This window comes from Maniola hyperantus, chromosome 5 (genome assembly GCF_902806685.2).
Source record: "Maniola hyperantus chromosome 5, iAphHyp1.2, whole genome shotgun sequence".
Classification (NCBI taxonomy): domain Eukaryota; kingdom Metazoa; phylum Arthropoda; class Insecta; order Lepidoptera; family Nymphalidae; genus Maniola; species Maniola hyperantus.
Window position 1 is genome coordinate 7306047 of NC_048540.1, and position 19761 is coordinate 7325807.

The window sequence follows — 19761 nt, forward strand, 5'->3', positions numbered from 1 at the left end:
CTATCTTTGTATCACCATATAGACAGCTTAAACACGCAACCTAATAATATACGCATCAGTTTAACAATTGTTCCTCGAACAAAAAGCGATATTGCGTGTCTGAATAGCGTATCGCTATCACGCTTTGCCGAAACGTACCTACTTTCATACTGATCGCACATTCTGAACGAACCGCAAGATATCATTAAAACACTCCGCATTTATACGGCGCATCAACGGGCTGCTGCGCATTCTACCGTATTAGGGATTATTTTATGCTGTACCGTGCTGGGCCCGAGCCGTGCCACGTCCGATGCACGTGTGAGATTTAAGAAAGAAAGAAGTTAAAACAGTGGGCTTTAATAATGATGATTAATAGAATCTAATGACGACTAATAAAAGTTATCATCTATCAATTATTTGAAATGTAGGTAGTTGTAAATTTTGTCAGGTAAGGCTAAGTAATTAAAATTCAAGCAAAGCATCTGCTGTGTTATTTTAAAGTTAGAATCCTAATCATCTAGCTGGTTTCTATAATAATTAGTAGCTAATAACCTAGTGTTTACTTTTATCTCAATGTATAAAATAAATAGCAAAAGAGGGTAGGTTATAAATACAGAAGTAAAACCAACCAAGTCGAATAATAATTAATCATTTATTGAAAGATCTTTAATACTTTAATCTTTATAGACCTATCTGTATATTGTTGTATTTTCAGCATAGGTCTATTTATATTCAAATGAATCTACCACCCGTTTCCAAAGGTGTTTAGTTGTGTAGAAGAAAGGGCAAACAAACTACACAACACACATCTTTTAAAAGCATTACAACATTACATTATATTTAAAACATATTTGGTACATGGTTATAACAAGTAAACATTAAAAGGCAAGTGATTACATACATTACAATTTACAATAAAATATAAGAATACTTAACTTAGCAACTCTGTCGCCTTTGTTTACTTTGAAGTCACATCACTTCACTAGACTAAGGCTGTAGTTAACACGAGAAGGAGTTATAATACGAGACTGGCCCTTTATCGATGTGTATCCCGTTTTTATCCTCTCTCCATTGTAAAACAAACCACAGGCCACCGTCACATGACATCTTTAATAATTATTTATGTTGGTACAATGCTAGGTACCATTGTACCAACATTGAGATTGTTGACATTATTATTAATTTACTTAAATAATATTATTTGCAACATGTATTGACGGTTTACTTATTATTGTTTTACTACATTAATTAATGCCATACTCTATTGATGATTTACATATTATTTCACATAATTTCTATAGACAACTGTATTTTAAATCCAGCCATATCCTGTCAATCCTAGTATGTTGTCAGTATTTACTTTACAATAAATAATTAGTCATATGTATCGATAATTTACATAATATTATTTTTGTATTGTCACATTCCTAGATATTAAATTGGACAACAATAAAGAATATAAGATACTACTAAATCATAACCTTTCGGGCTGGGTAACATTGACGTTGTATCCTGTCACGGCATAACGATTCTGTTCAAAATATTACTACAAATATTTATTTTAGACTCCAAGTTTACGATTAGGTAATTTTTAGCATAATAATCATGGCTATATTTTTAATCGTGATATGACACATGCCCGACGCGCAGACGATCCGTCCAAATTTGGTATGAAGAAACGTAACACGGACGAGGGTCGAATGACTCGGACAGGGCACGGTCTGATGTGACCTCATACAAATTCCCAATCTAGTGCCTCGGACGTGGCACGGCTCGGACCCGGCATGGTCTAGCTAGAAGTCTAGTTAGAAGTTAACGGTGAAAGAAAACATCGTGAGGAAATCTGCATGACTGAGAGTTCTCCATAATGTTCCCAAAGGTGTGGCAAGTCTACCAATCTGCACTTGGCCAGCGTAGTGGATTTTGATGATACATGTGATACATATTTTAAGTGCTAAAAATGCGTTGCGTTTAGTGCGGCTATAATAGCACAAGTACCTAGCATCTGCGGCTCAGTCGTAATGTGCGACCAGCATTAAAATATATCCAATTCCCGAAGGCCTTTAATAACGCTTTTATGATTTGCCATCTCGATTGACCTTTTTGACTAATAAGTATGTAAATACATAGGTGCAATTTTAGTATTGCCCTAGGGGCCTAGGTTATAACTTTGTTCATCCATAAATTATTATTGAATATTAAATTCTGTTGGAACCGGCTGTAAACTAAATTGTTTATATTTAAATATGTTCTTATTCTTATTTTTTCTAACAGTTTTTTGTTTTACATTCGATGACTTATTCACTCACTCTCAAATATATATCTCAAACAGGACGTCCAAGTTTTTCTTTTTACTGATATTTTTCATATAAAATCAAAATATCCCAACAAATTCGATTAATGAGAAAATTCTATTAAGATTTTCCCGTATAAAAACGTTATATGTATGGCATCTTGCTTAACGTTAACGCGTTGGACATAAATGTTTATAAAATAAAAATTTAAAATACATATATGTAAAATACTATATTTTATGTTCTAATAAGCATAATATTAGACGATTTATATACATATTAGACGAGCAAATACGTTCAGTACTAAAACACAATCAGTAACATACCATTGACCTACCTCGGGCCATTGTATTCAAAATCAGTTTATCGTAGTGACCGTGAAATAAATATTAAGTTCACTTATGATAACATAGTCCATAATTATTTATAATATGCGTTTGAATTTTAATCACATAATAAATGAGAGAAAAAAAAATATTTTTTTTAAATTGCATTTGTAGACTAAATAAGAGTTTGAATCTTAGTTCCCATAATTTGTACAGTATGCGGCAGAAAATAAAAGAGATTGTCTCTGTCGTTGAGAAAGCCGAAATCTCATTCTATAGGTCGATGTACATTATTTTCTACCACGTACCTACTATAGTTTTAAAATGGATATTTGTCCATGAAACGAAACGCCAAAAATATTTCTTGTTTGCGAAAAATGACAATTAATACTAAAAGCTCTCTCTTAAATATTAAGAGATGATTATTATGTATTCGGCAGATAGTTGTTGATAAAGACTTAAATACTCACCTATAAATATTAAAAAAATGTACAATCGTGTTGTCTATAAATAAATCCCGATGATACAGACTACTGGTTTTAATAGTTATGACGTGACTGTGGGCTTCCGACAGTTATCACAAAAACTTAAAAAGTTAAGTAGGTATATCTCGGTTTGAAATTGCAGTCTAAAAATGTAATTAAGTATTTCATTTTAAATAGTAATTAATTGCAAATGTAAAATAAATAATTCATTGCAAAACAAAAATATTATGCGCAATAATTATTGGCTTTGCACTAGGTATTATACAGAGGTCATTGATGCAATTATTTTAAAATTGTATTTTCTTCTAACTAATCATTGAACTTTGATCAATCGAATGTTTCCACCATAATAAGACAGTGTTAGGTGGTAATAGACTAAAATTCCCCTATAAATTCATACTCTAACAAATTCCTTTTCACATTTTTTAATAAAACAAACAGCGATTTTAGTAAAACGCTAATATTTACTGAACCATTTATTTGCTTGAATAATTCAGTAGTAGGCAATAGTCAGTGATAAAGGTCATGAATGTTACTTGCTTTGATACTATTTTAATGAATGAAAGGCCGATTAAGGTTTGAGACCTGATTTCTCAATTTTAATAAAAAGTATAATTCCATGAGGTACCTCGTTAAACGGTTACACTTTAAGTTAAGTTACACAATAAATTTTCCAACATAGGTACCTAACTATTCGGTAGGCGCGAAAAGAAACTAAATAATAAGTTTGTTATTGTTAGGAAAACGTCAATGCCGTTTGCCGTAATTGAATTAAATTTACAGCTATTTTAACCGCATTAGTTTCAAAACTATAACGGTATAAAATTATTACGAACCATAAATAGATAATGAAAATAATATAAAACCGCATTATGAAGCGCTGAATTATGAAGTAGGTACCTACAATCATTTTTTGTGAAATAAGTCCGCCATATTATTCTTTTAAGGACAAAATTAGAAGGTGCCTACGTGTAGGTGCCGTATATTTGAGCAAGATTTTGGGGCCACAGATTTTTAATGAAATATAGATCCTATTCTGTGTTAAGTAGATGTTGTATGAAAAAAATGGTTTTGGTGCGAAGTGTCTGGAAGTTGTCCTGATATGGTAGATAAGAGTTGAAATTGTCACGTAACGATTTTGATCTTGTATGCGCGCCATTGTTAGATTGGTTCCTCCTTAAAATCGTATCTAATACTAAATTCTCTCAAAATAAATAAAATAGGTAAGTAAGGTAAGACTTTATCATCGTTTACCATCAGATGAGATCGTAATCAAACTCAAACCTGTCATCGATAAAATACTTATTTTTAGATAATTTCAATACGTCTTGATTTCATTGAATCTTATAACAATTTATATTACCTAATTTGTACTATTTAACTTATGTATATAATACTAGCTTACGACTGTGACTTCGTCTGCGTAGACAACACAAATTTTGAACCCTTATTATAGCCCTTTAGGGACCGAATTTTCAAAAATTCTTTCTCAGCGGATGTCTACATCGTAATAGATATCTGCACGCCAAATTTCAGCCCAGTCGCCAAAATAGTCAGCGCCAAATACGTCCAATAGTTTGAGCTGTGCGTTGATAGATCAGCCAGTCAGTCAGTCAGTCATCTTTTCGTTTTATATATTATTTAGATAATCAGGTTCTCCTTTTATAATATCAAGTTATACTTAGATTACGAAAGTAACACATTTGTTTAATTCGACTATGGGTATTCAATAAATATCTAGACTAAGATTGCATGTCAGTGTCGATCACTATCGAACATAAAAGGCCATTATGATGGTTTTCGTAAGAATTTTTCCCAACACCATGACTGAGATTATAATTATTATAAAAATGTCAACTGTTACATGCTACATAATATATATGTAATAATAATTACTGTTTTGCTGAAGATTATTAGATGCCATATCTAATTATTTTTTTCAACACCTGTTAGTGTTCATACTACATACAGTTTATTTTTATTCACCCTTTTTTGCTTAATCGTTTTAAGTTACAAAATAGTACAAAAGTACACATTTTCATGAAAGCTCTTATTTACTTGACTTTTACTAGGTGATACCTAAATAAAAAAATATCCTCGTCAAACAAGAGACTGGCATGTGAATATTACTTATTTACGCCATTAAGAATTTTATAAAGCAACTTCAAATAAAACTTGTTTTGAATAATCATAACATTTTGGTCGACATAAAAACATCAGAGCTTTTTTTTCATCATTATGAAATGACTATTAACATAATTAGGTACATTAATTTATAGTTTGTTATACAGAATGACAGCAAGATTTTTAAAATTATTTATATAAATATTATCTAACGACTTTTATTATGATTTAGCTGTATTTTGGCGTTTTATGATATATATTTTTTTACAAAAATAAATAGTAATGAACTGTTACCAATCTTATATAGTTACTTATTTGAAAGAAACCGTAAAAAGGTTAAAATTGTATCAAATTTTACCATAAATTTTTCAATTGCTAACAGGAAATTAAAACTAAAGGTCTATTGATATTGATGAAGAGCTTCTACACAAGAAATGGACACATACTCGTACAAGTGTAATTAGGTCAATGTTCGAAGGGAACAGGCTCATATTTTTTTAATTAGTCTTTTCTACAAAATGTTGAGTTCAGAGTTCAGTTAAGTATTCTAAATCAACTATGTACCAATTTATAATTTTACGCTCAAAGTGCGAACGAAAATTTTAACCCAATTTTGAAGTGCGTGTCGAAAATTGATTTTCTCTTGTAGCCGAAAAGATGACTTAAAGAAGGGATCGGCTTGGCCCTAAAGTTGAGGCCCGGCCCGGGCGGGTTGACTCCCTTTTCCACCTTTTGTCCGACACCGGCAATGGGTTTCGGCATTTCGGCGCCATCATCAGGTAGGCCCTGGGTTTCTGCCTCACATACCCTTTACAATAAACGTAACTGCATCCACCAATCAAATTCGTTGATATTTCGCATTCCAAAAAACTTTATTTATAAGGCCGTATAGCATTTAACGGAATCCGGTGCTACTGGTCGTGTTTTCGCAAGTTTATTCCCGCCTTGACAAAGTCTATAGAGCTATGAATCTTACAAAATGTACAAATAATGTAGAGTCACATATTATTATTTTAAAATAAAATAAAAATGAATAAACAGACCATTGTTAACCGACTTCCAAAAAGGAGAAGTTTCTCAATTCGATCCATTTATTATTGAATGAAGGGGAAAAGCATTATTCTAGGAAAAGTACGGATTACAAGATAAAGATTAATGCAACACTAGATAATGCCTGCGACTTCGGCCGCGTGGATTTAGATATTTTGTAATCCCTGGGAACCTGGAAATTTTCTTGATACAAAAAGTACCCTATATCCGTATCCCGTCATTGTCCGGACGGTGAAAAGGAAACAATCAGACAGACAAGTACACTTACGCATTTACTATAGGTATAAGTATGGATGATTACGGACGATAGACTTTTGTTTTAAATTAAGGCCTGAAAACTACATACCCGGCCTTAATATTAGGAAGTTTCTGGACCACCACATTTTACGCTTCATAAAGCATTTTTTTAATTGCACGCCTAGTGGGACAACCGTGAGAGTACCTACCATGTCACGGAAATGCCGCAGATTTTATCGAATTTAAATCTGGAAATCTCTGTGACTTCTAAAGTCTATATTTTCACCAGGTCACACCTCGTCTCGCTTACGTATAGTCGTTAGGTAACCGAAGATGCGACGCCGCCGCCGACGCGCCGCCGCAGCAAATGCCATCGCCTTTCCCACGGCGACCATTGTACCCAGAGTGTGTCTAGTTCAACTATATTCATTACACTATTTAGGGGACCATTAGACGATAGGTTTGGGTGTCAGTTTTGACATCAATCATTGCTGTAACTGATTATAACTTAGCGTCTAACGGTATTTCTTTATTTACTCATTTCTAATATTTAACACTAACCCACGACTTATTATGCGTGGAAAATGAAAATGAAGGTTTCCTAACGATGTTTTCCTTCACCGTTACAACAAGTATAATTTAATTGCTTGAAACGCAAATAGATCTGAAAAGTTAGAGATGTGTGGCTGGGATCGACCTCCCGAATAGAAGACCGACGTGGCTATCACCGCTTATTTGTACCAATTTAATATCCCAGTTTATTATTCAAAACTATTCCGAACTTATTATATAATAGAATTTCAGTATGTCGTGTACGCGTGTCTAATGCGATCGTTTAAAATATTAATACTTTGCCCGACCGAGCAGAATGCAAGGCAGTTGAATAGAATGTTGCCTTACGGATATAATTCTTAGTTTTTAGAATATTATTAAGACAAAGTTTTTTCTAGATCCACTTACCTACTCGACACATTTATAAATGCCGGACGTGCATGTGAGTGAACGGATTGCAAAAAACCAATCCTTATGACGTTTGATTTTGAATTTTAATTAACTAAAATTATACCAAAGCATTGTCGACCACAAGCACTGGACTTGTATGATTTGTTGTTTTACTAACAATCAGGTTTTCTAAGTTTTTGAGTTCTGGGCTTTCATATCCTACGTAACAGTAGGTACCTACGACTCTGATAAGTACCTATTTCTATCTAAATATCAGCACTGTTTTACGATGTGTAAAACTGTGGTATTACTAGATGTCCGAACTTCGTCCGCGTGGGATTAGATTTTTAAAAACCCCTTGGAAAGTCTTAGATTTTCCTGTATAAAAAATAGTAGCTTCGTTCGTCCCCAGGGATGCAAGCTACCTCTATACGAAAACCGACTTGGATAAACTTTGCTTACCAAATATAGAGGATTTTAGTTCGCTTTGCTTATATGCACTATCGCAACTAGGTCTCACCCTTCAATAACGAAACTGTACCAAAACTCTGAAATTATAATGCTTGCACAATTGGGAAAGAATATAGTTTCGTTATGCCTACCTACCTACTAAGGCGAATTAAGACAATTCGATGCTGGAAAAAAAAAAGATTCCGACGAATTGAGAACCTCCTCCTTTTTTTGAAGTCGGTTAATAAAAGGAGGATAATTGTATGGTTGCATATAACACAATTATGGGATTTATAACGCATTGTTAGCTGGTTTCGTGTGACGCGGAAAAACAAGAATTTTTGAACAAGCAGCATAGAGCCTCAATCATTTTTCTCAAGGCTCGTCGTTCAATCATCATAGCTTCAAAATTACTGCGATTCGCTCCACTAATGGGGATAATTGATAATTGTGTTTTATAACTAACTACATACTGCACCTAGTAGAAGGAGCATTTGTTCATAACAGAGGTAATAAGTAGGTAATAAAAACCTTGACATAACAAGATTATAATTGAAAAATTACAATGATAAAAATCAATTTTAAAGTACCTACGTGTAGAAATACAATATCAGAATTTGCTTTTTATTAGAAGTAGTTTTTGTGAGATTTGGGAACAGACAGATTTTTAAAGTGAAACTGTAGGTGGGATCTAGTGCATTTCTTAGACATTTTTTGTTTTTGTGCTTTATTCTATATCTTCTAAATCTTTTAAATATATAAAAAGAAAAGGTGACTGACTGACTGACTGATCTATCAACGCACAGCTCAAACTACTGGACGGATCGGGCTGAAATTTGGCACGCAGATAGCTATTATGACGTAGGCATCCGCTAAGAAAGGATTTTTTTTTAATTCAACCTTTAAGGGGGTGAAATAGGGGTTTGAAATTTGTGTAGTCCACGCGGGCGAAGTCGCGGGCATCAGCTAGTATAATATATAAAAAGAAAAGCTCACTGAATGACTGACTGATCTATCAACGCCCAGCTCAAACTACTGGACGAATCGGGCTTAAATTTGGCATGCACATAGAGCTATTATGACGAAGACATCCGCTAAGAAAGGATTTGTCAAAATTCAATTCCTAAAGGTGTAAAACACAGGCATAAACTAGTTTACATACTAAGACCCATAATGCTGCCAAATTACAACTTTCTATAATCTACATAATAGGGAAGTGCAATGCCGTGCGCATCAACCCATGTTTATTGCCTAGTACAATTATGGTTTTCCACGACTTTATCCGTGAATTATTTTCGCTGTATCATCAAGATCAGTTCAGTTACCGTGAAGAACTAACAAATATAAATAAAATCACAGGCTTATTTATTTAGGTGCGAAATATAAATTCTTCCAAAGTATCAATTACATCGATTTAAATATGCAAATCTACTTTGACACAATGATTTCCAGATTATGGAAAAATATACCATAATCATATTTTATTAATACAAAATATAATGTTAGATACGGCCTATCATTTATAAATATTTGATTATAATTGCAAATTTTAGATAATAATCTTTACCTTGATAATCACTATACGCTATACACCTGTTAGTCCTTTCAAAATTGAACTCTTATTTGATTTTACCAAATAAAATAAAAATATTGTATACAAATTATTTAATATTAACTAAATGATGGAAGTTTTCGATTTTCATGGACCAAAAGTAGCCTATGTCCTCCCTAACTAGTAACTACAACCGATAAGGTCTACCTACCCTGATTCACTTTCAACTTTTACGCATGCAACGTTAGACGCATGCGCTAACTACCCAGATGTACCCATGCCTTATGTTTGCTGGTATAAGTCCCGCAAATTGCTATTGGGCTGGAACCATGTCTCATTAACATCGAAATCACGTTATTTTGACGTCAGCCGACATAAAATATACCATCAGCTCGAAACTTTATTCTAGTGCTGACGTCACTAAAATGGCGACCACGTGCATTAGCAATTTGCGGGACTTATAATAGCGCATGCGTCAAACCCTGTGGTGCACGCAATAATGCACGCACTCTCTGCATCCTCTCCTTTGTTTGTGTCGCACACGCAACACGCGCAACTCGATAGCCTCAATAGCTCAAAGGGTAAAGGAGTGGACTGAAAACCGAAAGGATGACGGTTCAAACCCTGCCCGTTGCACTATTGTCGTACCTACTCCTAGCACAAGCTTGACGCTTAGTTGGAGAGGAAAGGGGAATATTAGTCATTTAAATGAATGGCTAATATTCTTTTTAAAAAATACTTTAATACAAATGAATACCTACCTACTATGCTTAGATGCATGCGCTATTGCATGCATTGCTTCAGTAGATTACGTGAGGTATACTTATACGCGAGTTGAAAGCGCACTAGTGTAGTTAGTCCAATTATTGAGGTTGCAGGCGTGCACCTCGCGACCCCGCCGCGGAGCGCCTTGAGACACAGTTTTTGCCACCAAAACTAACCAAGTGGGAGTGAGACTCGCCCACCAAGGGCTCCGTAGCTTGGAAAGAAACATAATTATGTGTCCAATATTTTTAAGAGCCTAACTTGCTCAACGATTAAGGAGTAGACTGAATTTCGAAAAGTCGCCGGTTCAAATCCCAACCGTTGCACTATTGTCGTACCCACTCCTAGCACAAGATTTTCGCTTAGTTGGAAGGTGAAGGGGAATACTAGTCAATTAACATGGCTAATATTCTTTGAAAAAAATTATAAAAACATAACTTTATTTGCATATATTTATCTATCTATCGTCTCAATAAAATCCATTTTTGAATTCCTATCTGAATAAAAAATCATTCTATTTCTATTTCAATTGCCACTCAAGGCACATAATATGGATCACATTATTTACATTTTAATATTCAGCTCCGCTATTAGAAATATTCGTAGGTAGTTACATGGATTTTCTGGAAGTAATAATTTAAAATTTGATTTTAATAAAACATAATCTACTTACATTCGATATAAGCTGGTTAAAAGGCATTCCAATTGAAAGTTACGATCGTTTAACCTTGTGTAATATGTTACTACTCGTTCGACATTTCGCATTGTCTCCGGGCACATAGTTTTGTCAATAAAACGAATATCTCGCCAATTATATCATCTCGCATGCCTTTAAAGAGGCGCAGTCGATATTAAAACCAAACCGGTTGTTTGACATTTGACTTATCAACTCCAAATCCAAACATTCACCAAATAGTTCATTAATTACCTAACTTGGATCATTTATTTCGACGGCATTATTTTCATATTATTAAATTCTTTTGCCGTTTTTTTTTGTTAAATGAAAATACTTATTACAATAAAGCTTAAAGCTAGCCTTATCTAATTACTATACAAATCATGCCCGCGTGGAATGGTGCCAAGAATACTGGCTGCATTTTCGCGCTGGACAGCCAGGCTGATCCGTTGCGCAAAAAATGAGCCAGCCCTTCTGTCACCAGATGAGGCTATTAATCGTATTGCCGTATTACATGAAGTTCGTGGATATTATTGCTTCATCCAGTAGATGTGCTGTGAACATTGTTTCTTTTGCAAGAATTGGCACAGAAGACGGCCAGTCTTGTGCCGCTTGTATATACAGCAGCTTCTAGCAACTCGCTTAAACTCATCTATCCTCCTAACATCATTAGCCATATTAAAATCCGGAAGGGCATTTGTTTGTTAATTAGTCCTATCACGCCGCACGGAGCAATGCATTGACGTGATTTTGTCCATGGATATAGTTAAAGACCTGTAGAGTGACATATAGGCTACTTTTCATCCCAGAAAATCAAAAAGTTCTCATAAGATTTTAAAAACCTAAGTCCACTTAGAAGAAGTCACGGCATCATCTAGTGATTAATAAATTTTTTAACAGACTTTCAGAAAAGGCAGTGGTTCTCAATTCGGCCCTTTTTTTTAAATTGAAAAAGACAAATCCAACTGTGACAATATTTATCACGATCCGTAGACTGACAATCCGGAATTTGGAAATCTAAAAATTCTGTGATCCATTTTGCGATCCGTTAATACTCTAGTGTACACGCTCAGTAAATATTACAATATGGAATAATTAGCTGTTGAACATGTAGCCTTCGAAGGCGAAGTTAAATTGAATTGGTTGATGTTTTCACCAGTAGGTATCTATAAAGTGTTACTCGAACTTCGAAAATGGTTTCATCTATAAAGAATAACGACAGCGGTCAACGATTCCTACTACGTATAGATCAATATTAGGCATTCGGAGCCGGAGAATTAGCACTTGAAGACAGACGTAGCTGGTTGGTTTAATATTATTATATTTGTTTTTATATATATTTCTTACCTCTACCGTTATTAAGCGTGTTATCAGTAAAATCAGAAATAATTTATGGTAAGGCTATCTGAACACATCCTTCACTGATGTCAAAAACATTAAAGTGACCTATTACGTGATTCTTGACCTTTCGTTAGATTTTGTCGAAATAACATAAGGACGGTTCATAGAACACTATTATTCTTACAGAAGTTGGGTAGGTATGTCCGCCTGTAATTAAATTGCAATTTTATTACATACCCGCTATGCCAATTAGTGAATTCTTTTTATGCAAAGGTGACTTAATATTATGATTGATGCAGTTTATTGAATAGCTTTACAAAGCTATGCATTAATTAATTTCTATACCTACCTATTATGTTATCATATAATTAAAAGGTCGCTTTGGATGCGACTTCTGTAAAACTAGTAGGTATTAATACCGATCGCACATTACCATACTATCGAGCTGAACCTCACGCGGTGAATTAGTCGTGCTTCATAATATTGTAACTAACCTGTGGTCCTCCCTAAGAAAGCCCTGCCCTACCTCAGATACAGAACTACCTATAAATGTTACTCCTAATTTAATTTTAAAGTGGCACGTGCATCATCTAGCAGAAGGATCTTTTGGCAGTGTTGTGCCCATAATAAACCAAGAACTTTTAGAGTATCAGAAGTAATGAGTTCATCAGACAAATGATTTTACGGGGTTTGAGCAAAGGAAGTGGGTGTTCACATATTGATAACTAACACATTATTTTTAAACGTGCGTTCGTGTATTGGATTTGTCTAATCAATCATCCGGTTGTTTGCGTATTGAAATTCAACTGACTACCGCGTTCGGGCTTTGAAAGTATGTGTTCGCGCATTATTTTGAAACGTGCGTTCGTGTATTGGATTTGTCTAAACAATAATCCGTTGGTTCACGTATTAAGTCCTATTAAGCATGAATCTAAATAAGTAAATCTTCCTTTAGTTTTGTATGGACAACAAGATAGAATCATGCCGTAAACAACGAGAAGAACACATTCGTTAAAACCCGAATCTATTAGACGTGTGCAAGCTGTTCTCCGGTGAAGCAGGAGAAGAGCTTTGTGTATTGGCATCATTTATCTTATGGGTGAAAAGATTAAAAGATAAATGATGGTTGATCGCTCCGCCACGCCATCAACGGTGAACTTCTACCTTCCCTTAGTATCCCATCGTTTGTTCTTGGTTTCTCAAGTTATTGAGAGAGCAATTTATCTCATGAAATACCAACGAACAGTAGTTCCCCCCCCACAACACGTCATCATTTTTTGTATAGCGCAACGTATGCAAGCATACTATTTAAAGCGGTGCGTCCCGCTTATGTTCGATCGAGAATAGATGATTACGATAATGATAATGATCATGAATATGAACATGAGTTGCATTTTTATCGTGGTGCATTCCCACAGTTGATCTTTAGAAGATCGCAAGGATGAGCGGCAGCACTACGGTATCGTCGAAACGAGCTATATTCGCAGGCCAGACCCCAATCCTTCGAGTTTGTCGTGTATGCATTTGTATTAATATATTATTGCCATTCAGAAGGGTATATAACTATCCCCACACAATTTTAGGTTTTAGATGTATTTGTATTATACATGTAAGCGATAAAATATTTCACGTTAGAAATCACTTTAGCAAAAGATTCTCAGAGCACCGAGACGCTAGGATTTCCTTTAGGCAGGACGTACAAACATCAGAGCGCTCCGACCCTCCTTCGCATGAGTGTCTTCAAACGCTAAAGTTGATTTATGTATTTGTATTTATAAAAACCATCAGAAGAGTGCAGAACTCCAAGCAATATCTGTTTAACATAGAGATCAACAGACCTATCTGTGTCTCTAGTCAATTCAATTCTAGTTTCAGACACATGCGTGGCCCTACAGATAAGAACGTGTTCCCTCTGTGCACGTTCCCTTGCACTTAGCACTCAATGTATGCAAGCACCGCCGCGCCGGTGGTCCGTCAACACCCGCGACAACTCATTTGGCATTTAGGCATCGACCGCTGGGTCGTTCCCATGTACTACCTTCCCAACTGCAGTTTTCCTCGTTATACGAGTGTTTATAACGTTTTGTAAATTTGACCTTCTAAAATAGTCATTTTATGTTTTTATGTGTTAGTACAGCATTATTATAATCTACTAAACTGGTTTTTATAAACTTTAACCTAATATTTTTGTACTCTTTACAACAAATTTTCCTATTGCTTTATTAGTATGGGAGACTATTAGTATGAGAGTCCATGATTGTTACAATATGAAATTCGAAATCTCGAAAAACAAGCGAAAGACTTTAACATTAGTTAGCATTTCCTACTAGCTAGATTCTACATCGATTCTTATACACGACTGCCAAATGTGTCGCTTGCAGCTTGTCTTGTAAGTAGTTATACTTAATACGCAATTAAAATAGGGATTTCTCATTACAATTGAATTATTGTTACAAGGTATCTAATCTTTTCTTTTATTGGTCACTTAGCGAAAAATGAATATTTTATTCCGGGAAATCAAAGAGTTCACACGAAATTTTCAAAATCATCCACGCAGACGTTTCAGTAATAAATGAAGAAATTCAAACGCATAACTTTTTTGCAGATCATGAGGCGGATGTGCCAGAGCTAGTGCATGAGTGATATGAGGTACAAAACCGCCAGCACCATGCGGGGTTCATCACAGGCTACCGACTAGCTAACACTTGCGCAGCACGTTCTCTACACTGAGGTGAGCATTTTCTACGAGGATTTATAAAGATCGCACATATTGTCCCGCAGTAGCCAAAATTCTGAAGCCAATGCCATAAAGATCGCACATTTTGTCCCGCAGTAGCCAAAATTCTGAAGCCAATGCAATATAGAAATTGCACATTTTGTCCCCGCAGTAGTCAAAATTCTGAAGCCAATGCATTATCAAGTACTGTAAATGCGAGCAGCATTAGCAGTGTTAAGAATAAACGTACATTCAGTGCATTTTTTGTACGTGCGATATAGGTATATTGCATTTAGCTATTGCGTTTGCGGCTCTTGATGTGCATGCAGCTCATCTAAAATGTGCAACCAGCATAACATTTATTTTATTACGAAATTTCATTACTTGATCGGTACCATCATTTTAATTTTCTCAAAATGTACTACTAACTAACCAATTGATAGATTGATGATTTATTTTTATAATTAAATATAATACTATGATATATTTAAGCAGAATGTATATGAATAAGTCAGCTTAATTCTATAATAAAATAATAAACATTTTTATTCAAGTAAACTTTCACAAGTAGGTACTTTCGAATCGTCGGATGCATCTACCACTGGTTTGGAATGCCTTAATATTATAATACTTAGCAACTCAATTGTCAAACTAAACAAATTAACTTGCAGTGTCTATGTATGTACTATTTTCGATAACCTACTAGCTTTCTCGCCAATCCAAGGTCCTTTATTATAAAGTTCACCGTATTTTAGTTTCAAGCAACGTTGCATGTTAAATTCATGAACAAAGACTGTAGGTCAATTAATAAGTAGGTAGTCGTGCCCACCAGATAATTGTCTTTGCTGGAATGTATTTCGCGTCTAATATAAATATTAAGTATATAATATACGCAGCCGTGTCGATGTTACCGTGTCAGCTGAAGGCCTTTACTGTAAAGTGGGCCTACAAAAGAATTATTTTGCAGTCAAAATTCAAAAACAATTAATAAACTTTTATTGACTTTATTAAATCTTTCTCAACATCGATAATAATTATAAGCGAAAACTGATGCTTTGCAACAGATTAAATAGAACAGGGATAATAAGTAAGATAATAAGTAAGTAACACGTAGTTTGCATGTAATTGTATAATAATTATATATTTAGCATGTATGTATTGTTAATGTACCTAACTTTGCAATGCCCTAACGGGGCTTCATGTAACCATGAAAGCAAATGAATAAATAAATCATAAATCATAAATCATAATATCTCGGGTACCTATATCGGGAGATGTTTTAAGGGCCGAATCCATTGATTTACAATTACCGTAAATGGCCGAATCACATAAAACGTTTAAGTTTTTGCTGCGTTAAAATTGGTACAACTTAACAATTCATAATTAATTAATTTAATTTAAATGACCAAAAATCATAACTGATATAGGTACACCCATATTGCAATCGTAGGACGAATCCCGTCAAATTTTGATACTGGTTTTGTGAGCGTTATGCGATGAATTTGTTCTCCGCGAACAACAATCCAACATCTGCGCGGGCCTTTAGAGTGTATGCCTCTGTACCCACTTATTTGTATGTGTGTGGCTTAAAACGGCCACGGTCGTAAGGCAGCATTTCAGCAATTGTTTGGCATTATTTTAGGATGTAACATGTCCATTAGTTGCTGAGATGCTAAGTGGACTGTTGCACGTCAAATACACGTTTCCCTACAATCACACTAATAACTGTGGCTATGAACAAAAAGCAGCGCCCCCATTCAGAGAGAAACTAACACGCTTCTGTGCCAAGGCCAGAGAACAAATTGATATTACATCGGGCGAGAGTTCGCGGACCGACCTGCGCTTGCGAACTCACCGCTTGTCACGTTTTTATACGACTGCAACGCTCGCCAATTATAAACTCTTCTGTCACAAGACGACTCATTAAACGTGGTGCAACAGGCATTATGAAGAAGCTCCAGTTTAAGAGCATTGTATACTTACATTGTAAACTAATAACAAATGCTGCAGAATTTTCTCAAGTATATATTAAGAAGAACATTAATTATCCGTTTTAAGCTGACATTTTTCAGTACGGGAGTGCTTGCATTAACAACAGATTTACTAACGTGCTTTTGAATTGGCTGTATGGGATTAGCATTATAACGGCTGTGTTAGGACGCACGGTGTCACAAAATGTTTCGTGAGTAGGTTAGGTACTTACAAGGAAGCATAAAATTATTCATCTTTTTTAGTTTCATAGTTACATATTTTCACATTTCATTTATAACATTATTCACTGATAGAATCCTCTTATGGACGTACTAGCTTATGCTTGCGACTTCGTCCGCGTGGACTACACAAATTTCAAACCCGTGTTTCACCCTCTTAGGAGTTGAATTTTCAAAAATCCTTTCTTAGCGGATGCCTACGTCATAATAGCTATCTGCATGCAAAATTTCAGCCCGATCCGTCCAGTAGTTCGAGCTGTGCGTTGATAGATCAGTCAGTCAGTCAATCACCTTTTCCTTTTATATATTTAGATAATAGGTCTCTTTATAGGGGCTTCTACACGCCACGGTCTTGCGCCGCCTGTTTCCAGCGGCTCCTAAATACTCGTCTAAAGTCATCTGTCCATATTATAATTATTCTACTATCGTTCAAAGTTTAGCAAGTATAAAAATGTACCGTTATAATTAATTCCATTTACCTATATTAGTACCTTATTCAGCACAAGATTTAATTAATTTTTAGTTTTTGCCACCATGATAACAATATTTTTTTATTATTAGAGCAAACAAAAACTTTACCACTTCCTTGTCAACTCTGAACTATGTACCTAGTATGAATTAGCCATTTCAAAGATAATTGCTAACGTTGAGCTCGATACCTATTGCAAATTGACAGGTCAATGAGCCGGCGCAACGCTAAAATTAGCCGAGGCCACTAATGCCTAAAGATAAGAGTGCAGTGTAATCATCTGAAATATGACTGTTCGCCATCCAGACTCAATTAGAATCAAGACGACCGTCGGATCGCAGTCTTATCGTGCTTAAACTCTGGCCAAACCTAATGCGCGGCGGCGATTTGTCAACACGGTTCCTAGACAATTTCTTATACCTTTTTCTTCTTCTAACTAGGGCCCTTTTCCGAACATGGACGTTGTCCATCCGTACATGAAACCGTCCGTTGGTGCAGCTCTCCACTTGTTTACACCAGTCATCCGAGCTCACTCCAAAATCTAAAGAGTTCTCCTAGGTTTGTATATTTCGAGAATAAGTGTTTACATTTCAAAGCGCGCAAATATGCCGCGTTGCTATCACGAGCTTTATTTTTTGCGAAGTTGACAAGTAGGTATTTTCCTTTGCGCGTTCTATGTGTTTAAGGCTTTATCAAATCGTGCAAGTGCGTGCATTGAATAATTTATTATCATCACACTGAGAATCTGTATTTGGGGCCGTTTACCTTAACATTTACCTTCTTTTAAATATTTGTAACATTCTAGGAGGAAGGCTATTTAAGTCGTTCATAATTATTACTTATCTATAGATTGAGACCATTTGAGACGCTATTCATTATGTCCATACTCCATATGAATCTTTTTGATAGCGAAGATAAATAGAAATAAGTTAAAAAGATACCTATACAATATACATGCACGGAAACAACAATCCAACTTTATGACGTGTACGTACGTACGTACGCCAGGGGCGTAGCTACCGCCGTATTAGCCGTATCGATGATACGAGGCCCCTAGGCTACAGGGGCCCAGAAAGTGTGTTGTGTAAGCAGAAATTCCTAAAATGTTATCCACAATCTTTTATAGATTAACTAGCTGATGCCCACGACTTCATCAGCGTGGATTTCAATTTTTTTAAATCTTTGATTGAATCTCTTTGATTTTGCGGGACAAAAAGTAGTCTATGCCCGTCCCCGGGATATAATCTAACTCTGTATCAAATCTTATCAGTATCACAATTGGTTGAACGGATAGGTCGTGAAAAGATAGCAGGCAGACAGACATATTTTTGCATTTATGTATGGATATTAATGTATGGATTTTGATTCTATACAATGAAGTTATATAAGCATAAACACGCTTTATAAGTAAGTACAACAAACGCACTCTTAACGAGGTTCTGGGTTGTGATAGTAAAGAGATATGAAAGAGTCACACAGGGTGGATGTTCTCGCAACGATACCTACTTGTGTGCCATGTGCGGGCTCAATATATCTATCTAGTTAAATGCTTACAAAACTTTACATTTTCGATTCTAAGACAGGCATTTTTTGCAGTCACTGTACGACCTAGACCTACAGTCAGAGTTCACGACAGTTATGAAACTTGCAACAAAACTTACACTGGTAGGCGTCAAATATTACCTACAAGTTACCTACCTACATTTGACGCTAGGTAGGTTATGAAAAGAAAAGGTATCTTTTACGTACAATCAAAGAAAAATAGGGCTACCTACGTCAAATGCCTACTAACATTTGACGCCTGCTAGTGACTTCGAAGCCTTGACGTGTTGTTAGAAGCTCCCTAACTGTCGTGAACTATGCCCCCCGCCTAATATTTGACAGATTGACGAATCAGAATCAAACCGAGGGTTTCCTCTCTCTAGTTCGCTCTGGGGCATTTGATTAGCCCATGATTGAACCAACTGTATGTTATATATGACCATGCAAAATGCTAATTCGCTGCCTTATTGCAAGCGATTGCGATAAAAGCTATCCTCATCAATCACCGGTCACTGTGACGCATGCCTACTAATGACGTGGTAATAATGATGATATTCAAATACATTCAAAATCATATTGCACTGCGGCGCCTCTGTAGTC

The 19761-nt window shown here is 35.4% G+C and overlaps 1 protein-coding gene across 1 annotated transcript in view; it reads left to right on the forward strand.

The window, feature by feature from the left end:
• LOC117982045 (uncharacterized) overlaps positions 1-19761 on the forward strand; it is a 66763-nt gene that overhangs the window by 15970 nt on the left and 31032 nt on the right. Inside the window, exon 2 of the mRNA XM_034968320.2 lies at positions 14830-14955. The gene's annotated coding sequence lies outside the window, so the exon portion shown is untranslated. The remainder of the gene's footprint in view (positions 1-14829; positions 14956-19761) is intronic.